Source organism: Vanellus vanellus (assembly GCF_965231255.1).
Source record: "Vanellus vanellus genome assembly, chromosome: 4".
Classification (NCBI taxonomy): domain Eukaryota; kingdom Metazoa; phylum Chordata; class Aves; order Charadriiformes; family Charadriidae; genus Vanellus; species Vanellus vanellus.
This window is the reverse complement of record NC_138909.1, coordinates 79,670,330-79,680,543: the sequence shown is the minus strand read 5'-3', so window position 1 is coordinate 79,680,543 and position 10,214 is coordinate 79,670,330.

The window sequence follows — 10,214 nt, the reverse complement described above, 5'->3', positions numbered from 1 at the left end:
AAATTGCGGCATCCTGTTCCAAACGGGATGATGAGCTCCAGCTAATACTGATTCATAGTTTGTTTGCGCGGCACTATTTATAAATCTGCTAACGCTTCCTAAATGGTAACCCTAACGGCAAATTACAAATCCTTCCTAATTTGGCTCGCATCTGAATTATTTTACATGTTTTCAATGGGAAAAATAGCCGTTTTCTTGACTGATTCAGAACAGTGAACAATGGGGACGGTGAACTGGTCGGGAACAATGAAGCATGTGAAACCTGGCTGGATATTGCCTGTCGGATCGGAGCAGACCTGGCTCTCACTGGAAATTATTTGGGAAAATCCACGCTGGCTCTCAGCCCCTTGCCTTTCCCATCCTGGGGTTACGCGGGCGTTTTCAGAGGTGCCCGTGCCATCGGCTTCAGACATCCCTGAACGCAGCTCTGCCCCAGGTGCCAGGGGAAGCTGTGGGATACCGGGGGGGGAGGGGGACAGCAGCTCCTGCAGGTTGTGGGGGCTTTGTTCGGAGCTGTCATGGTTTAAACCCGGACGGCAACTAGGACCACACAGACTCTCGCCCACCACCCCCTTCCTGCCCCCCGAGAAGTGTGGAGAGAAGAGGGAGAAGAGAAAAAACCCTTGTGGGTTGAGATAAAAACAGTTTAATAGAACAATAGCAGAAAAGAAAAATAATAACAATGATAATAATAACAATGTTAAAAAGAATATGCAAGACACAAGTCTCTCTCACTGCCTGGCGAATTGGTTGCCCAGCCTGACCCAAGCAGAGATTGCGGATCGCAGCCAACCCCCATTTACATACCGAGCATGACGTCTGCGCTACGGAATACTCTGTTGCTCTGTCTATGCTCCCTCTCAGCTTCTATGGGAAGCTGAAAAAAGTCCTTGACTAGTATAAACATCACTTAGCAACAAGTAAAACAATATGCGTTATCGGCATTCTTGTCATACCAAATCTGAAGACCCAGCAACCACTAGGAAAGAAAATTAACTCTATCCCAGCTGAAACCAGGACAGGAGCCCATCTGTAGCAGGCACAGGGCAGCTCTCCAGGGCAGTGGGGACATGTGGCTGTCACAGCTCTGCCCATCCCACATGACAAGGCCCATCACCCGCCACGGAGCAACTGCCTCTGGAGAGCAGGTCCTGTTTCATTCGCCTCAGCTCCTACACCATTAATTCCTCCACCCTCCTCTGTATTCATTTCTTAAGCTGCTCTGGCTGTCACATCTACACACTTACCAGCTGGTTTCCCATTTTTAATTGCCCTCAGAGGGCTTCTTCAAGAGCCACACCTGCTTTTGGATGGGCCTTAATTTGTCACTGTCCAAACTGGAGCAACGAGCATTTCAAATCCAGCCTCTATAGCTGTGTTGTGTTTCTTCAAATGCATGATTAATTGCTGGGTCTTTATAGGCTGCATTCAGCTATTTCTGCGTAAAACAGAGTCTGTCTCTTGGTGGAAAGCTCCCCACGTCATGGACATTAAATATCTTCTTGTCAGTGGGACTTGCGCTTGTACATCCCATTTGTTCTTGCAGCAAGAGGCTGTATGGAATGCAAAGAAAGCTCAGGGCTCTCTCAAATTTATTCTGTTCAGAGGGGAAAGAAATAGTTATTTTTCTTTGTCAAAACTGTTCTTAGAAGGAAACATTTGAGGTTAGGGCAGGAGGGGGATATTCCAGGTCATCCCACCCAGCCCCTGCAGCAGTATAAGCAAGCAGGTTGCATAATCCAGCTCATAAACTGCTTGAACTCCACCTTAAAAAATATTAAGTTTGGGGTTTTTTTTGTCCTCCTTCACAGCTGCTATGGGAAGGCTGCTTTAAAATCTTATTTTTAAGCCCAAAGTGATTTCCTTATGATATCCACGCTCAGAGAAGCCCTCCATGGCTGGGCAAGGGGTGCTTTCCCTCTCTCTCACAGCATCTTCTCAGCCGAGACGTGTGCGAGGTGTGGGATGTGGCCGGCCGGGGTTACCCCTCTCCCACCCCTCGGATCCTCGGGGACAATCAGTGAGCTGCAAGCTGAAAACCACAGTGCCGCCTAATCTGGCAAATGCAGAAACAAAGTCTTGCCCCCAAAAGACCCACCAATATGGGGAAAACACGGGAAGAGTAGCAAGGGAGAGAGAGTTTGAGGGCTGCAACCCCTCAGAGAAGGACACAGGGGCAGCTCCTGTGCACACACCAGTGCCCCTCACTCCCCAAAACTGCTGCAATCCTGATATTAAAATGCCTCATTTGCTGTGGCCAAGGAAGGAATGAAACGAGCTCACCGGACCTCAGCTGAGCCCTGAGCTGTGCTGGCACAGGAGGTAGACACCACATTTCATCCACCTCAGCCCACTCAGCCCTCCTTGCTGTTTCCTTGCTGTCTTTTAGAACCATATCATAGAATCATAGAATGGTTTAGGTTGGAAGGGACCTTGAAGATCATCTAGTTCCACCCCCTTGCCATGGGAAGGGACACCTTCCACCAGCCCAGGTTGCTCAAAGTCCCATCCAGCCTGGCCTTGAACACCTCCAGGGATGGGGCAGCCACAGCTTCTCTGTGCCAGGGGCTCACCACCTCAAAGTGAAAAATTTCTTCCTGATATCTAATCTAAATCTACCTTCTTCCAGTTTAAAACCGTTACCCCTCATCCTATCACTCCCCTCCCTGATCAAGAGTCCTTCCCCAGCTCTCCTGTAGCCCCTTTAGGTACTGGAAGGGACTATAAGGTCTCCCTGGAGCCTTCTCTTCAGGCTGAACCACCCCAACTCTCTCAGCCTGTCATAGAATCATAGAATCATAGAATCATAGAATCATAGAATCATAGAATCATAGAATCATAGAATCATAGAATCATAGAATCATAGAATCATAGGGTTGGAAGTGACCTCTGGAGATCATCTAGTCCAACCCCCCTGCCAGAGCAGGGCCACCTTAGAGCAGGTTGCACAGGAACGCGTCCAGGTGGGTTTTTAAAGTCTCCAGAGATGGAGACTCCACTACCTCCCTGGGCAGCCTGTGCCAGTGCTCTGCCACCCTCAAGGTAGAGGTCCTCACAGCAGAGGTGCTCCAGCCCTCAGAGCATCTTCATGGCCCTCCTCTGGACCCGCTCCAACAGGTCTGTATCTTTCCTATGTTGGGGGCTCCAGAGCTGGATGCTTTATTATATTTATTATTGCTTTAATGAAAGTCCCTCTGAGCTGACGAAGGCTCAGAGTCCTCCTGACCAGCACTGCTTAACTGGAAGGTGCTTCGTTAACCTAGAGTGAAGCTGCGAGGGAGAACGAGCAACGGAGTGAGGAGCTGTGTTGCCCATCGCTGCCGCTCTCCGCTCCCCTCTTTTCCATACATATTTTGTGGGGTCAGGCTTTAATACCAACAAAAACAGTACCAGAAGAGGCCCGAGTCCTCTGTATTTGGAAGTATATCCAGCTGATTCCTGTTAAGGGTAATTAAGGGCCAAGTAAACTCCCAGGTCTCTCTGAGGGCACCCCTCCTCCGACCGAAATTAGGGCAGAAGCATGCAAGGAGGAGGCTCCCTCAGGAAACCACAGGGAAGCAGCAGGTTTGTGGGGGGGGCCCCCGGCGGTGTGGGAGGGGGAATCAGCCATAAGGGGTAACAAAAAAGAGAGAGAGGAAAAAAAAAAAAAAAAAAAAATCCAATGAGAAACATAGAATGAAAGGAAAACCCTAAATCTTCCTTTGCTCGCTGCAACCCTCCTGCCTAAAATTTATTGATTTCTGCACACACACACACACACACACACACACACACACACCCCTCACGGAAATCACCCCATTTTTTGGCAGGGAGGCCTCGATTTGCTCCCCTCGTCTGTCGGGGCGGGGGACGGACGGACGGACGGACGGACGGGACGGAGCGACCCTGCGGCTGCCTGCGCCGCGCCGCGCCGGCAGGGGGCGCTGCCGGGCCGGGGTCCCGCCGTCCGTCCCCCGTCCCCACCGCCATGGACGGGGCGTCCTCCGCGTCCCCGGGACACCCCACGCCCCCCCTGAGGGAACCTGCGGCCTTGGCAGCCACCGCCGAGATGGCCGGTGGCACCGAGCTGAGCGGTGCGGTTGACACGGCTGAGGGACGGGGTGCCATCCAGAGGGACCTGCGCGGGATGGAGAAGTGGGCCCGTGTGGACCTCATGAGGATCAACAAGGCCAAGCGCAGGGTCCTGCACCGGGGTCGGGGCAACCCCCGGTGTCAATACAGGCTGGGGGATGGAGGGACCGAGCAGCCCTGCCGAGAGGGACTTGGGGGTGTTGGTTGATGAGAAGCTCAACACGAGCCGGCAATGTGCGCTCACAGCCCAGAAAGCCAACCCCATCCCGGGCTGCATCCCCAGCAGCGTGGCCAGCAGGGCGAGGGGGGGGGTTCTGCCCCTCTGCTCAGCTCGGGGGAGACCCCACCTGCAGTGCTGCTGGCAGCTCGGTGGGTCCCAACATAAGAAGGACACGGACCTGTTGGAGGAGGTCCAGAGGAGGCCACGAAGATGCTCCGAGGGCTGGAGCCCCTCTGCTGGGAGGACAGGCTGAGAGAGTTGGGGGTGTTCAGCCTGGAGAAGAGATGGCTCTGGGGAGACCTGAGAGCCCCTTCCAGTACCTAAAGGGGCTACAGGAGAGCTGGGGAGGGACTCGATAAGGGAGTGGAGCAATAGGATGAGGGGTAATGGTTTTAAACTGGAAGAAGGGAGATTTAGATTAGATATTAGGAAGAAATTTTTCACTTCGAGGGTGGTGAGGCACTGTCTCAGGTTGCCCAGAGAAGCTGTGGCTGCCCCATCCCTGGAGGTGTTTAAGGCCAGGAGGGACGGGGCTTGGAGCAACCTGGGCTGGTGGGAGGTGTCCTTTCCCATGGCAGGGGGTTTGGAACTAGGGGATCTTTCAAGGTCCCTTCCAACCCAAAGTATTCTATGATTCTATAAATGCAGTGTGGGGGGAGATCTCAACTTCCAGGTTCCACAGAGCCTTTCCCCCACGAGCTGCCTCCTCTTCTCCTCAGCCCACCCAGTCGACAGAAAAAATACTGTTATTTCAGTACTGCTGCTGCTGATTGATGTTTTCTACCCCAAAGTGGAAGAGCTTATCTGCATGCCCAGTGGGTGACATTTCCCAGCCAGCCGGGAAACCAGTAGCAGTTGTGGAAAAAGGAGGCTTTGCAGTGTCGTGGTGTGACTTCAAGGCATTCACCTCATCTCAGGGAGACCATCAAACAGATGCCAGGCCGGGTTAGGGAGAGACCTGGGGAGGTCTGCCGGCAGCTCACCATGATTTTCTGATGAAATTGGGCCAGTGGAGAGGGAACTATGTCTAGAGAAGGGCGATGAAGCTGGTGAGGGGTCTGGAGCAGAAGTCTGATGATGAGCGGCTGAGGAAACTGGGGGTGTTCAGCCTGGAGAAAAGGAGGCTGAGGGGAGACCTTATTGGTCTCTACAACTGCCTGAAAGGAGGGTGTAGCCAGGTGGGGGTTGGTCTCTTCTCCCATGTAATGAGTGATAGGACAAGAGGAAACGGCCTCAAGTTGCACCAGGGGAGGTTTAGATTGGATATTAGGAAAAATTTCTTCACCAAAAGGGTTATCAAGCACTGGAACAGGCTGCCCAGGGAAGTGGTGGTGTTGCCATGCCTGGAGGTATTTAAAGGATGGGTAGACGTGGTGCTGATGAACATGGTGTAGTGGTGGTTTTGGCAGTGTTAGGGTCATGGTTGGACTGGATGATCTTAAAGGTCCCTTCCAACCTAGACAATTCTATGATTCTATGATACAGGGTTGCCACATTTGGGGTAATGTTATACCAGTTTGCAAGTCCATAACGACTTCCATATAATTCAAATTTTAGCAGCATAATCTATACAGCTGTAAACATCTGTACGAAGCTTTAGAATTATGGTGTCCATTCAACTGTAACTCTGAAATGTTCTTGGTTTTGAGCAGTCAACAATAACCTTCCTTTAACATAAATGTGTTTCAGTACCTACACCAAAATTATTTTTCCATGTAGGTGAAAGTTGTCTTTCAAAACGGCTATTAAAGACTCATTATGCTAAAATGGAGGGTTTCAAACTTTTCCCTTCATTAGGCTGTTTTCTTAAAAAATTCCCATTGGATTTGCAGCCGTCTGCCCTCCCGCTGCAGCTCTACGGGGAAAAGGAGGAGGGGGAAACGTGACATGGAGCTTTTCCAATGCCTTTCACTTCCCAGTGCCCAGAGCTCATTCAGTCTGCATCTCCCCCTGAGGTGTGGAGTTTAACGTCTGATGGATGTTTTGACTTCTACTGAGCAGTTCAGAGACAAGAAAGGTGGCCAGCACCATGAAGTCTCTTAATTCACCTCTTAGTTGTGAAGTCCCAATACTTGCAGAGGGCTCTGGCCAGCGTCTGGGACGATGGGAAAGTGTCTCCGTGATGCTGAAGTCCGATTGGGCAATATGAACTGCATCCCGAGGGATGCTGGAGGAGTCATCCGTCGAGCCCTGGCCAGTCGTACCATTTACATGGTCACAAACTCATTGATTAAAAAAAGCTCAGCTTATATGGGTGGGAAATTGCCATTTTTGGCACCGCTATGGGAGCTGATGGAGGCTGACTCCTGTGTTGTCCCCGTGCATGCAGTCCCTCGGCATCCTCCTGTTCGCAAGGACCCGTGTTCATGGGACACACCTCTGGGCAGACTTTGGTAGTGCTGCCAGTTCAAAGGGAGTCCTGCTGTGACTTAAAGGACTCACTGGCACCCTTGCCCCACTTTCCCAGACTTGGCTTCTCCTCCATTGTCCCCTCCCTGCCCTTGTGGTCACTTAATGTAAGGAAAAGATGAAGCACAAATCCAGGCTGGGCAGAGAATGGTTTTGGAGCAGCTCTGCTGAGAAGGACTTGAGGGTGTTGGTTGGTGAGAAGCTCAGCGTGAGCCGGCAATGCGCGATCGCAGCCCAGAAAGCCAACCCCATCCCGGGCTGCATCCCCAGCAGTGTGGCCAGCAGGGAGAGGGGGGGGGGGTTCTGCCCCTCTGCTCTGCTCAGGGGAGACCCCACCTGCAGTGCTGCCTCCAGCTCTGGGTGTCCCAACACAAGAAGGACATGGACCTGTTGGAGGAGGTCCAGAGGAGGCCACGAAGATGCTCCAAGGGCTGGAGCCCCTCTGCTGTGAGGACAGGCTGAGAGAGTCGGGGTTGTTCAGCCTGGAGAAGAGAAGGCTCCGGGGAGACTCCATCAAGTACCTAAAGCGGCTACAGGAAAGCTGGGGAGGGACTCTTGATCAGGGAGTGGAGTGATAGGACAGGGCATAACGGTTTTAAACTGGAAGAAGGCAGATTTAGATTGGCTATCAGGAAGAAATTCTTGAGTGTGAAGGTGGTGAGGCACTGGCCCAGGTTGCCCAGAGCAGTAGTGGAAGCTCCATCCCTGGAGGTGTTCAAGGCCAGGTTGGATGGGGCTTTGGGCAACCTGGTATAGTTGAAGCCATCCCTGCTCATGGCGGGGGGGGGTGGAACTAGATGGTCTTTAAGGTCCCTTCCAACTCTAACCATTCTATGATTCTGTGAAAACAAGATAAATTTCACTGAGTAGGTTTGGAGACTTATTTCTCTTAAATCAGTCTGTTCTGTGGACATCAGTTTTGGTTTGTGGGGCTTAAAACAGGAGTAGGGCCCCTTGGCCTTGAGGCCCTTGGGATTGGTTTTTGAGGTCTCATTGCCCTTTGCACCACCCCATGCTGGGAAGTGGGGTGTACCGTGAGTGCTCTGGAAAGCCAGAACCAACCGAACCCTGGTACCAGTGACAACGCACCTGACTTTGTACCAGCAGCTGCTGTGATGGTAACACGGTGGGTCTGGGGAGAGCATCCAGGGCTCACCTCTCTTCTTAGGAGAGCAAAATGGTTTGTCACGTCCATTTGCTAGTGTGAATTACACGTCCCTGGGTGGATGTTCAAAAGGTTAAATATTGAAATACTTCTGGAACAAAAGGGCTGCATATACAAGCCACAGTATCTCGTGTGATGTATTTAATGCCTCTAATTTACATGCTGACAGCTTCGCCATTTCTAAACAATGTTATCATTCATCTTTCGGATCATTAATCAGCACAAGCTTCAAACACTGTTTATCACACTTCGACGCAGCAATCAAACAAGAAAGGCAAGGTGTTACAGAGGTGTTGGGTTGGTTCTTTTTTTTTCTCCAAAAATCTTACAGTATTTACAAAAAGATGCGTTGTTTTTTTTTTTTTTTCGAACAGCATTCTCAGAATTATTCACTCATTCACAATCAGTCATTGTACAAAAACATCATTCAGAAATAGGTTTTAAAATACACCCACCTCCGTTGCATAGTACACAGAAAAATATGTTAGTCAAGACATTTGATTTTTTGAATGAGAACATGAACTGATTCAGAGGAACAACATTTCTGAGGAAGAAAGGTGCGCTTCTCAAAAAAATAATAAGCTGTAGTTCTCCTGAAGCTAATGAGCTTCTCGTAGGTCTACCGTCAAATTTCCCTTTTGCAGCTCAAGTATCTTTTGAGGTGTATTGCCGTAAGCGCAATGGTGGCATTCAGGTCAACCAAATCGTATTGCAATTGAAAGATTTATTCTGCACTATCTGCGTGTGGACACTGACAAAAAACGAGTTACACAAAGTAATCCCAGGGATCAACGTTGGTTTCGGGTGTAATGGCCCATCCCTGGAACGGCTCGATGGATCCGATTTGTTGTTTCCAATTTCTGCTTGTATAATTGAGAACCTGGATAGACCCTTATACTTTTAGGACCTTTTCCTCTGTAAGAGGACCGCGGGTTCTGCTCACTGTAAGAGCTCAAAGGGCAGGCTGCGGAGGGGTTAGCAGGCACTCGCTGGACATACCCTGTTGATCTTCAAACAAAACTTGGTAATTTAGTCATTTGGTTACCTTGTATGCTGATAATTTTTTTTTTTTTTGCTTTAAAAATGTGCTGCAGTGAATTCTTTGAGCCCGGTCCATTAAAGAGCGACAGGGAACTCTGAACAATAGGTGCTTGTTTTACAGCTACTGCAAATGCTTCGAAAGCACTAAATTGCCTTTTATACTGAACAGTCTAATAACAAAGACTGATTTTCTCCCTTTTTTTTCCCCCCAATTGATTTGATGGTTCACTTGAGCTTTAAAAACACATTACATAAATCTTTACAGCTATTACAGAAGTCTTTTGTCAAGTTTAATTTGGTGCTGGGTTTTTTTTTCTCCACGGTGTGATCATTCACCCTTAAACTCACTGTACCACACATACCTGGTTCGTGCTTGACTCTGGATCCGTAGGAGTAATAAGTCCTAGAGGTTTTATTTTGCGCGGGGAGGGACCTAAACCCTTCCAAAGGCAGTTTGTCATGGAAAGCTCCTGGTTCAGAGGTATATCAGAAAAAGGGCTGAGCGCTCCCAAAGGCATCGCTGGAGGCCACAGCCTCCCGAAGAGGAAAGGACACTTTGCAGGATCAGACCCTAACAGCCCTGTTCTAGACGAGCTAATTTCACAGTAGAAATTTAATGATGTAAAATGTCCCACCGCGGCATGCATACCTACATCCCGGTGTGTACCACCAAGGACTGTGACAACTAGACGATCAAACCATTAAGTGTAATTAATCTTCTGAGCTAACAGACCTTGACGGTGGCTTTGCCACCAGCCCTGTGTTGAACGTCGCCCCAAGGTGGATCCGTGACTGCGCTGGAGTGAATGAGTAGGGCAAAATCAGTTTTTCCAAGGATTTAATATATCCGCCATGTTGGTGTTTTCAGGATTGCATCATCCATTTGACTCAACCTTCAGAGGCATTACCTCTGACAACAGCCCCATCCTCTCCTGCTATTTAACTTTATCATTGCAACTTACTTTGGGCTTGATAGCCCGTGGTGGAAACCTTAGCTAGGGTTAACTGAGAGGGTGGGAGATCCATCAGTGTAGACCTCTCTCCCTGCTGCCGGATAAAGGGGAATGTGCTGCTCAGCGGGCAGAGGTGTAGAGAGCAAGAGCTGGTAGAAACGCAGTAAGTGTTAAAAAACCTTTAGAAACGTAACTGGGTACAAACCCCCAAAACCTGAGTAGATGGTATTACCTTCACCAGGAAAAGCAGAGAGGCTGTTAAAATGCCTCATCCTACTTCCTCCTGACCCCCGGGGCTGTTTCCCTTTCCTCCTGGTTGTGAAGTGGAGGAAGGATTTCTATCACTCTCCCCTTT